This window comes from Carlito syrichta, unplaced genomic scaffold (assembly GCF_000164805.1).
Source record: "Carlito syrichta isolate Samal-C Ts95f unplaced genomic scaffold, Tarsius_syrichta-2.0.1 Scaffold314889, whole genome shotgun sequence".
NCBI classification, from domain to species: Eukaryota; Metazoa; Chordata; class Mammalia; order Primates; family Tarsiidae; genus Carlito; species Carlito syrichta.
The window spans coordinates 513,568-525,691 of record NW_007258985.1 but is presented as its reverse complement, the minus strand read 5'-3'; the positions used below and the strand labels follow the sequence as shown (position 1 = coordinate 525,691).

At 37.3% G+C, this 12,124-nt stretch overlaps 1 non-coding gene across 1 annotated transcript; it reads left to right on the top strand.

Moving 5' to 3' along the window:
• TRNAI-AAU lies at positions 1-74 on the top strand. Its single transcript has one exon. It is a non-coding gene; the product is annotated as a tRNA-Ile (tRNA).
• Positions 75-12,124: the final 12,050 nt, after the last annotated feature.

The window sequence follows — 12,124 nt, the reverse complement described above, 5'->3', positions numbered from 1 at the left end:
GGCCGGTTAGCTCAGTTGGTTAGAGCGTGGTGCTAATAACGCCGAGGTCGCGGGTTCGATCCCCGTACGGGCCAAGTGTAGAAGTTGGATTTTATCCCCAAAATGCATTGTATCCCACACCTCGACTTGGCTTGTTTGTGTTTCTTAAAGCTGAATTTAGCGCTCAGAAAAGTTAGGTTCTGAACTTCCCGTCGGTGGGCCTTCCTTTAGTTAGGGCCAGAGAAGTTTAGCGGCTCATTTCTCACGGCCTCCTCAAGGTATTCTCCATGCCCCAGTCACAAGACTAAATGGCAGCAGAGGCTCTGACAGTGTGTGGCAGATACACAATCAAAGTTCTGTTTCTTAGGGCAAAATTATTATTTGCTTACTTCCTCTGAAAACAAATGGTAAAACCATCCACCCTTTAAGTTACTCTGAGACATTCTTCTTTCTCCAGTTCAGACTAGAAGGAAACAAGATTAAAGAGTGAGAAACAAAAACTTCAGTAATAAGAATGACAAAGATATTCTGGGAGCGGTGGTAGAAAAATATTAATTATTTTTATTTATTTGCTTTTTAAAATTAGTTATTATTATTATTCTTCTTTGAGTTGGAGCCTCACTCTGTTGCCCAGGCTGGAGTGCAGTGGCACACTCATGGTCACCGCAGCCTCGACTGGCTGGGCTCAGATGATACTTCCTCCTCACCCTTCCAAGTAGCTGGAAAAATATTTTTTAAAGAAAAATATAAATAAAAGAATGACAAAGATCTTTGTTTTATACACTTGGGACACTTCAGAAATGCAGAAGACACATATTTTTAAAATATTTTCAGGCCGGGCTCGGTGGCTCAGCCAGTAATCTTGCGCCTTGGGAGGCGGAGGTGAAGTATTACCTGAGCCCACGGGTTTGAGACCAGCCTGAGCAAATTGGCAAGACCTCATCTCTACAATAAATCAAAAAATTAAACGGGCGTGGTGGTGTGTGCCTGTAGTTCCAGCTACTTGGAAGGCTGAGATGGAAAGATTGCCTGAGCCCAGCAGGTTGAGGTTGTGGTGGCTGGGAGCATGCCACTGCCTTCCAGCCTGTGTAACAGTGAGACTCCTACTCAAAAAAAAAAAAAAAAAAAAAATTCTAATTGAAGTTTTTTGGTATAAATAATACATTCGTGTGACTCAAAAGGAGACACTTAAAAAGATATATTGAACATTTTTCCATTCTTACTCTGTCAACCTAGTTCTCACCACCACCTCTGCACTTAGTTTCTTATATATCCATACTGGTTTTCTTTATGTATAGACATGTAAATACTGTATTCATGGCAGTTCTTAGTTTTCTTCTTTTTCACACAAAAGAGAGCATATTTATTTAATCATTGATTTGCATTTACACTTTTAATATATCTTGGATAGCTTAAGTTGTGATTTCAACTTGTACACTGTCAAAATTAAAGCTTATTTTCAAAGGAGTTGATCTCCCTAGCCAGTAATTAAATTTGGGAACTTCTAATCCATTGTACAAAGTGCAGGCTTTTCCAGCCTAAGAAAGGGAGTGGTGAAGATGATATCCTTAATTTTCTCTAATAAAGTGAACAAAGCACTTTCTTTCTTAGGTCATTTGATCTTCAGAGAGGTTTGACCACCGGCTCTTAAACTGCTCAATAATCAAAGGGAAATATGTATGATTTCAACAAATATTTATTGATTTGCAACTCACTTTTTGGTATGGTAATCTGTTGTCCCTCATGAAAAGATGTGGAAAAAATAATGCTAAGCAACAAACTAGAATACAAAAAATATGGTGCATAAATACTTTATCTAAAAATTCACTGCCTTCATCTAACTCTCAAATGCTTCTGGAAAAAAAAAAAAACTTATGAAAACAGGAGGAGAAACAAAACAAATGTAGAGAATGTGTTAACAATTAGTGAAATTGGATAAAGAAAATATATATATTTTTGTATTATTTTGTATTGCCTCTTTAAGTTTGATGCTACATTTTTTAAAAACATCTGAAAAATGTAAACTCCATAAGTCTGTATACACACTCTTGAATTCTATTCTACTCATCAAAGGTGCTAAGTAGTAATTGCCTTTAAATGATGAGATTATTATGGACCATATTTATTTTCTTCTTTTTGTTTAGCCACACTCTACATTTTCTAAAATGAATCCTTTACATTACTTGTGTAATGTAAAAAAAAAAAAACCACAAAAACAACAACAACAACAACAAAAAACCCAGAAAGTAAAAACAAAGGAAAAAAAGCAATCCATGTCTAGGGTTTTTTCCCTCAATATATCTTCTTTTTGTATTGGATAACTTTAAAAAAGGAAGTAAATTAGTAAATAATTAATGTAAAATTTCTAGAAAGAATCTCCCTGCTATAATAGTGTGATGCGTATAGCCAGGAGTTCCTTATCTGGCTAGGAGTCATCAGACCCAAAGTTCAAATACAATATTAGTAATGAGGAGATTAATATTAATAGAAAATCAGAGCAATCAACATCCTAAGTCAAGATGCTATAAATTTGGTTATTTGAATAGGAGGATTTCTCAGAATATGGTCATCTACTGAAAAATGATGAACATGATTGTAAGAAGCAGTGTAATGACTTAGTTAAAAGAAAATTCTTTAGAGTTACACTACCAGAATGTGGACCCTACACCCTGTCCTCAGTTTTTATCTGGAAAATGAGCATGGTTAGAATATCCACTTTATAAGTTTATTATAGTGTTTAAATATGTTAATTTACTTAAGACATATAAATAGTGACTGATACCTAATAATTGATATATACAAATTCAGCTATGGCTATCATCTTTAAATATAAAATACAGAGCCGGGCTCGGTGGCTCAGCCTGTAATCCCGCACCTTTGGGAGACTGAGGTGAGTGGATTGCCTGAGCCCGAGGGTTCGAGACCTGCCTAGGCAGCAAGACCTCATCTCTACAACAAATCAAAAAATCAGCCGGGCATGGTAGCGCATACCTGTAATTCCGGCTACTTGGAAGGCTGAGGCGGAAGGATCACCGGAGCCCAGCAGGTCGAGGCTGCGGTGGCCGGGAGCAGCCACTGCACTCCAGTCTGGGCGACCGAGTGAGACTCCAACTCAAAATAATAATAATAATAATAATAATAAACTGAAAATTAGAGCTGAATTATAGCATAGCAATGCTGGGATCAACCTAAAAGAGTAGGTCCATTTTATTTTTAAAATGCCACATCCATTTCCAAGTTCTATTTACTTTCTTTTCTACTTGTCCTACCTTAAACTTAGCTGATTGTTTAACCTCAGATCTGTCTTTCTCATTTGTTCATGCAAAGTTTTTCCATTACATATCCTGGGCTCATCTTAGAGCTTTTTTTATGTTGAGTTTTTCCAGTTCAATTTCGTCACCACAGCACTTATTGACTAATCCATCTCTTCACTAATGCGAAATGCAAACTTTATTGCACACTAAATTCTTATCACTTTAAACCTGAGAGAACCTGTATTCTGATGTCTAAAGAAACAAAAGGTGTGAACTTTGGAGCCCAAGGTCCTATTCTAATTCTGACTTTCCCATTAACTATGAATTTCAATTTGTTCATTCATAAAATGAAGATAATCCCTAATTCATGGGGACAGCGATGAGGATTAAAATCAATACTGTTTATAAACTACCTAGCAAAAGGCTTGACAAATGGCAAATTCTAAACGTGTTACTCCTCTTTCTTTTTAGGAGAAATTATTTTAAGAGCCATCCTTAACAGAAGCCCAGAAATCAGATATTATCCTGATAGTTATATTGCTTCTATGTTTTGAGGGCAAGCTCTAAATTGCCACAGTTTAAAGTCCTTCACGACCAGTTCACTCCTCAGTCTGTCTCAAGCCTTTTTGCAGCTTGGAGTTTTACCAGGTTTTCGCTGGTAGGAGAAAAGCTCCAGTCTCTAAATGTTTTGCTGTGTCTTTCCAGTCGGAATTGGTGGGTTTGAGAAAACTTTTTCTTGAAAGGCAAGATTCATTCTTTACAAAAGTAACGTTCTTTCCCTGTCCTCTCCTTCCCTTCTCTTTCTTTTCTCTTGTTTTTCTCCTTCAATGCGAACGAGGCCAGAGAAAAGAAAAATAAAGAGATTTATTTATGTTTTTGGTGAAGAAATTCCAAACAAAAACAAAAATAAAATGCTACTTAAGATATTAAAGAGTAAGCACACACCATTCTGGCTGCTGGCTCTGTTGGTTGGAGTGTTGTTCTATTAGCGGTAAGAGTGGGGGTTCCATCCCTTCTTGGAAAAGTGGTAATGACTAGTTTCTGTGTTTTCCCGCTATAGCAAGTTCTCAATGCCTCACTATCAACCATGAAATCACCAGCTCTGTTTGGATAAAGTCCTTTTCCTACCTGTTGGATTTGTCCATTGTCTCATTTCTCCAATCCTACCATCCCAGAGGTGACTCACATCAAGCCGTTTCAAATCACATAGTAGTCTAATTCTTGCTTTATGTGTTAAAACATTATAACATCCACACTTTTATAACACACAAACATTAAGATGGAAATATCTTTGAAGAATATCAGATGGAATGGGACTGGAGCACTTCTCCAGCCCACTAGGAGTGAGATGAGAATGATATGTCCCCTAACACAAAGACACTGGAACACTGATAACACCTACTTGACGACAAAACAAAGTGAAAGATAAATAGAATCATATCTCCCCCCCTCAGGAATTTATCAAGTTTTAATGTAATTGATATAGGTAGATGTATATATGTAGATACTATATCATTCATATCTGATACATCATGTAATAACAGCTACCATTTATTCATTCATTCAACACATTTTTTCTTTTTCTTTTTTTTGAATCAGAGTCTTACTCTGTCACCCAGGCTAGAGTGCATTGGCATGCTCACAGCCACTACAGTTTTGACCTGCTGGTCTCAGGTGATCCTCCCGCCTCAGCCTTCCAAGTAGCTGGAACCACAGGCAAGTGCCATCATGACCGGTTAACTTTTTGATTTATTGTAGAGACAAGGTCTCACCATGTTGGCCAGGCTGGTCTCACACAAGCCTCAGACAGGCCTCTCACCTCTACCTCCCAAAGTGCTGGGATTATAGGTGCTAGCCACTGTGCCCAGTTCAACACACTTCTCTAGCAAGCTGTAAGCCAGTCACTGTTTCTGACACTAATGATGTAATACAAAACAGAATTTTTTTTCCAGGAGTCCATAGATACATGGTCATAGAGGGTCCATGACACAAGAAGCATTAAGAACATATCCCCTAAAGCAAGGTGTATTCATTAAATATATCTTAATCCACCAAATTTAGAGTCATCAGAATAATCCCTCAAAGGAAATCTGAGTAGTGAACAACATTGCTGTCAAGCACACAGAAAGTAGACAAACCCAAGGCTAGCCTGATAGTAAAATAGAAAGAAAAATAAAGTTCTTATACTCTTTTCTTCTGTCTTATTCCCCAAATAAATTTGAAAAAAAACTGGTCGGGTGCGGTGGCTCACAACTATAATCCCAGCACTTTGTGAGGCCAAGACAAGAGGATTGCCTGTCTGAGTCCAGGGGTTTAACACCAGCCTGCGCAACTTGGCGAGGCCTTGTCTCTAAAATAAATTTTTTAAAAATCGCTGTGTGTTGTGGCACACACCTGTGGTTCCAGCTACTTGGAAGAATGAGATAGAAGGATTACCTGAGCCTATTAGGTTGACGATGTGATGGCCGTGAACATGCCATAGCACTTCAGTCTGGGTGACAGAGTAAGACTCCTTCTCAAAAATAAAAAATAAAAAAACTAGAAATGAGGTGAAGTAAATCTCCTAGAACATATGCACCAGACATAGAATCATGAGAAAATATTATGCAAGGTCCAATTCTGGACATCCAGTGACTCGCTGGGAGAAATCCCAGAAAGAAATGGAGAGAGGAAATTCATGCCTGTAATCCCCACTGCTTTGGGAGGCAGAGGCGGGTGTATCACTTGAGTCCAGGAGTCCTAGATCAGGCTGAGCAACATAGTAAAATCTCTTCTCTACAAAAATAAAAAAAAATAGCCGGACTTGGTGAACACCTGTAGTCCTAGCACTTGAACCCAGGAGGTCGAGGCTGCTGTAAGCCAAGCTGTGATTGTGCCACTGCAATCACAGTGAGACCCTGATTCTAAACGATAAAAGAATAAAAGGGAGCAACTTAGCTGGTATACTCCATTAACTCTTTGCCCTGAATTTTGCCCTTTTCTTTCTTCCAGTTCAAAAAGTAGACAAAATTCCTGGAGGAACAGCAGCTATTATGCATTCTGTAGTTTTATGAATGATGAAAACTATGTAACACAGATGATTCAGCGAGAAGACAGGAGCCAGGGAACTTAATGATGTTCTTAAACAGTGATGCCAGATCTGGATGATTTACCTCAGGATCTCTTGTTCAACCCAATGGAATAGAATTTTATTTTACAGTGAATCCAATTCTAATTGATGATACTGGCTAATACATATTAACACCTGTTATGTCTCAGTAGTGTTCTTAGCATTTTATGTACTAGCTTTCTGAATTTTCACAGTGACTTTATGAGATAGACCAACTGTTCTCAAAGTGTGGTCTCTGGGCCAGCAGCATCAGTATCACATGAAAGCTTGTTAGAAATGTACATTTTAGAGCCTGGAATAGACCTGCTGAATCAGAAACTAGAGGCATATACTTACCAGTGTGTTTTAAAGAGCACTCTGGGCTATTCTGATGAATGCTAAAGTGTGACAGCCACTGAGATAAGGTACTGTTACTATCTTTGTGTTACAAATAAGGAGACTGAACTGAATTTAGGTCACTTGCCCAGTGTCACACAACTAGCAAGACTAACTCCCTGAAGCCCATCACTTATAAGTACTCCTACTCTAGAGCAGTGGCCTTCAAAATTTGAAAGCATACCTCTTTGAAAAATTTTGTATCTCTTTGCGCATTTTCAAGTTGACATCTAAACATTTCTCTTCATAAGTTTAAACAGTTGTAAGGAATGTGATTTCCGGTATGTTGTGAATTGTGACATTTTAAAAATGTGTTCCTTCCCTCGTCTAAATGTATCCAGGGGTATCTAAATACCATAGTGATTTAACTTTACCATTCATTAAAAAAGAATTCAGAGATGGGCATGGGGGCTCAAGCCTGTAATCCTAGCTTCTCAGGAGTTTGAGGCTGCAGTGAACTGTGATCATGCTACTGCACTCTAGCCTGGGTGCAAGTGAAACCTCATATTGAAAAAAAAATAACATAAATAAATAAACATTTTTTTACATTTTTAACATTAGAAGTTTTATGTTCTTTATATTTTATTTAAACTGGAAAATATAGTTTATTTATAAAGTAAATTAGAGAGACAGGAGATTTACCTTCCCAAGGTAGGAGAGGGGGTCAAAGCTAAGAAAACATGGCTGTCATAGCTCAAAGAGCACATGGCTTGGCTAGTGTTTAGCAAAGCAATAGCAAATGGAGAGAGAAAGAGAAAGAGAAAGAGACAGAGGGAGAAGATTCACCTTCCCAAGATAGGTAAGGGGCCAAAACTCAGGAATACATGACTGTCCATAGCTCAAAGAACACATGGCCAGACTATAGCTTAGCAAGGCAATGGTCACATTCTTTTTAATCTACTCTGTCATACTTCTCTGCACCAAAAAGTACAAACGTTGCATTTAAATATTTTTAAAACTTTTCCAATTATATTCCATCTAGCTTTAAGAGTTGACAGTGTGCTTTCCAGATTTATTGCAATTTTTAATAGTATACAACCAAGTCATTGTGAATATATTATATATTGCGATAAGCAATTACACATAAAGAGTAAAACTGAATTGTTAATACATCTCTTCATGAGATAGGTGAGACTAAGATATGGTTAATTCATGTTTCTATGTCTGATTATTCCTATTACTAGAATGAGACCTTGTTTAACATCAATTCTGTTACCATTTTTTATTATCAAAGATAGGGAAAAAATGTGTTCACATAAGTAGATAGGAATAAAAGAGTTTTGAAATAAGAATGCAATCCTAATTTTTCTAACTCTTATATTCCATGCCAAAATTTAGTGATCTATTGTAAGATTTAAATATATGTATATATATTTATAATATATCACTGATAGCTAGAGTATGCCTTCCTTTACTTTTCTTGGTAGCAAGTGTAATAATCAGAAATCACCTGACTTCCAAAAGGAAGTCAGTCATGACTAGTTACTTAGTCATTTAAGCCATTTTCTTGCTTTCTCGTTGACACCATTATTTCATAGTGCTTTTGTTAGATGCCTCAAATAACTTTTGTGTTTGAGGGCTGAAAGGAGGGAACCTTAGAAACTTAGAATTTAATGTAGCCATTTTGAATCAGCACACACATTTTGCTTAGGCCTCTCCCCTTGACATTCCCTTGCTGCCCAGTTTGCACGGTCCACGTGTCCTTTTACTCTATAAACATTAACAAGAAAAATATTTTCATTTTAGAAACCAGTCTTGCTAGCAATCTATCTTTTAGGCAGTCGTATTGATACATTGTTATTGGCCACCCATGACGACTTCCAGCACACCAATTGGGAGGCATGTTTATTGGTATATTGTTATCATATGACCATGACAACCTCCAGTCCAGCACCTGATATCATGAGACATTGATGCCTGGTGATGTCAAGATACTAGATTCATGTGACTACTATGGAAACCAAAGAATACAACTCTGGACATTCCTTTTGGCCCAGACCTCTTTCAGGTCTAAGCCCCACTTTGCTTTAAACGTCCTTAAATACTAGTTTCCAGCCTACCGCGCCACACTCGCCTGAGTGCCGGCCCCCTTTCCACTGGTGAAAGGCAAATAATAAATTTACTTCCTTCTACTTTTCTCTCTGCTGCAATCTGTATTATTCCCATGGCACCAGCCCACTTTGCCTCAATTTACCCTTTCAGCGGCAATGCATAAGATAATGGACTTATGATATGGTCTGGTAGAGAATTATGCCTTTTCTCCTTAATGGGAAAAGTGTTGTGACAAACACCATTTTGTCTTCATCTTGGCATCACCTAGATCAGTCATAAATGAGCCCATGTGGAAGTCAAAAACTGGGAAATAGTCTTCTTTAAAATGGTCTATGTCCTGTATTACCAGAGGTATACATCTCCCAGTTTGAAAATTAAAGAATACTAAGAGATACCTCTTAGAGGTACCAGAGTCTTATTCTTGACCTATTTTAAACGAGGAGATTACTTGAGTTTTAGCTTCTTACTCACAAAGTATGTTCTCTGTAGAGTGGAAAACTAAGCTGCAAACAACATATAGTTTGGGTTGAAAGCATATATTGGAGCACATTGGGTCTTTAAACCTTTTCTTCACTTATTTTCAGATATTCACTTATCCTGAATATCTTCTAAGTTCAATAGAATCATTCTTCTGGAATCAGTAGATATTTCCCAATTCTCAAGTCCTAAGAGATTAATCTTCATGCTGCCATAGGACTATTTGGCCTCTGTCTCAGAATGAGGTTTACGTGTACATAGCATGGGGCAGATGCATTTAGAATTCCAGGTATGCAATCTGTTTCACTCTTCTCTGGCCTCACGTCCCTTTGTAACTTCTCCTGTGTCTATAGTGAGTTGCTTTCCTTCACTCCTCAACCAGAACTGCAATGATTGATTTTTCATAGTGCAGCTTGACCGATCAATGAGCTCTTGGAGTTAGCCCTTAAGTGTTTATTGTGAACTTTCCACTTTTATTCTCACTAGTAGCAGAATTCCAATGGCCACTTCCTGAAAGTGCTGTAACAATCTAGTTCTGTGATAAAGAAGATTCAGCTTTGAACAATTTCAATTTTGAATATTCCACTCATGATTTATAATTTGCTGAGCACTGGTGCGATCTCTCTGTGATGTGTTCATCGTTCAACAGATATTTATTGACTGGTGACTATGTGCCAGACATTATTCCAGGCAGTGGGGAAACACATGGTCTCTGCCCTCCTGGACCTTACAGGATAGTGGGAAGACACAGGCCAAAAATAATACCTTTGGCAGATGAGAGCTATGAAGGAAAATAAAACAGAGTAAGTGGACAAAGTGATAGAAAGAGGAGTGCTCTGCCATATAAAGCGGAGAGCCACATTGACACTTGTGCAAAGAACTGAATGTTCATTTTATAATACACTTGTATCAAATTGTTAATGTGGTGTCATGGACAGTTAAAATATAACCCCTTTTCCTTGGCCTTTATTTTTGGAAGCCTGAATCTCATTTGCCTAGAAGAGAGAAAAACTGGCCAGAGAGCAGCTCAGGGGATCAGAAGTCTTTCCAACACTCTAACATCATGACACCTCCTTTCCACCATCCTCCAAACCCAGAATATTAATCCCTTGCCCCTCACCAAGTAACCCTGACACTTCTTTTAGTCACCTTTGAACTTTGTTCTTGAGCACAAGATTTCTTCTTACTTCTCTAGCAGAAAAAGGAGCCACAAAGAATGTCTTTGTGTTGAGTGCAAAGAAAGCTGGGAAATAACACATTTATTCTGCTAGCAAGGGCAGATTAAACCATTATAGGGGGATCAGAAGGTCTAACTTTATGATGTCACTAAATGGTTCCATCATGAGGAGGCAGAATGAATTGGCTACATTCTTTCACATTCTTGTTCTGCAGAAATGTGGTTTTCTCTTATTGCTAGCTTGCAGTCCTCCATACAGGGCACTGTTTTTTCTTTCACAACAGTTGTACTTCTGGACCTTTCTACTTGATCCTCAATGTCTCTTCCAGGTTGCTGTTCTTTCTTCTCTCTCCTTAAAAACTCCTAACCTTGAAGCTTTTGACTTCACTATACCTTTCCCTTATTTTTATCGTCTTCTGCAGACTGTTGGGGTAATTATTATCATTCCTTGAAACTTAATGGCCTAGGATCTCTCTCCCCCCACCACTCCTATTATGGTTCTCTCTCTCTCACTACTCCTATTATTGTTCTTTGTAATTTTAATATTTAGGAAGATGATCTTTCCAGTACTCTTGCCTTCCAATTCTCTGATCTTTCCATGCTTTTTTTTTTTTTTTTTTTTGAAATCCCCTCATGTGGCTAAAACTTAGACCAATGTTTTTCAATTTATTTTACTTTAGCTCACAGTAGTGAATATTTTTGTATTTCAATTCTCTATACATACATTTGTGAATGCATATGTATTTATAATGGAAGGTTTTACAACCTACTACTTTCCTTTGCTACTTACAAGTGAAGATATAAAGTTAATCTTAAATATATGTTTACTCATTTAAATATTGTCACATATTTAATGATGGGGATACATTCTGAGTAACATATTGTTAGGCAATTTTGTCATTATGTGAACTACACAGAGTGTACTTTCACAAACCAAGGAGGTATAGCCTACTACACACCTAGGCTAGATGAAATGACCTATTGCTCCTAAGCTACAAATCTGCACCGCTTGTTACTGTACTGAGTACTGTAGGCAATTATAACACAATGTGAAGTATTTGTGTATCTACACATAGAAAAGTCATGGTAAAAATATAATATAAGAGATTTAAAAAATGGCACACCTTATAGGGCAGTTACCATGAATGGGGCTTGCAGGACTGGAACATGCTCTGAGTGAGATAGTGAGTAGTGAGTGAATATGAAAGCCTAGGATATACTGTACACTACTGTAGACTTTACAAGCACTATACATTTAGGCTGCACTAAATGTATAAAGTATATTAGTCTTTATTAATTAGCCATGGCTTACTGTACCTTTATTACTTCATAAACTTAGTTTTTTAAAAAAGATTTTGGCCTTTTTGTAATAACACTTTGCTTAAAACACAAACACATTATATAACTGTACAAAAATATTTTATTTCTTTATACTCTTATTCTGTAAGTTTTTTTATTTTAACATTTTTAATTTTAATTTTTACTTTTAATTTTTTTGTTTAAAACTAACACACAAACACATGCATTAGCCTACATCTACACAGGATCATCAATATCACTGTCTTCTTGTTCCACTAGAAGGTCTTCTTGGGTAATAACATGCATGGAGCTGTCATCTCCTCCTATAACAATGTGTTCTTCTGTAATACGTTCTGAAGGAGCTGCCTAAGACTATTTTACAGTTAAATTTCTTCCTCCTCC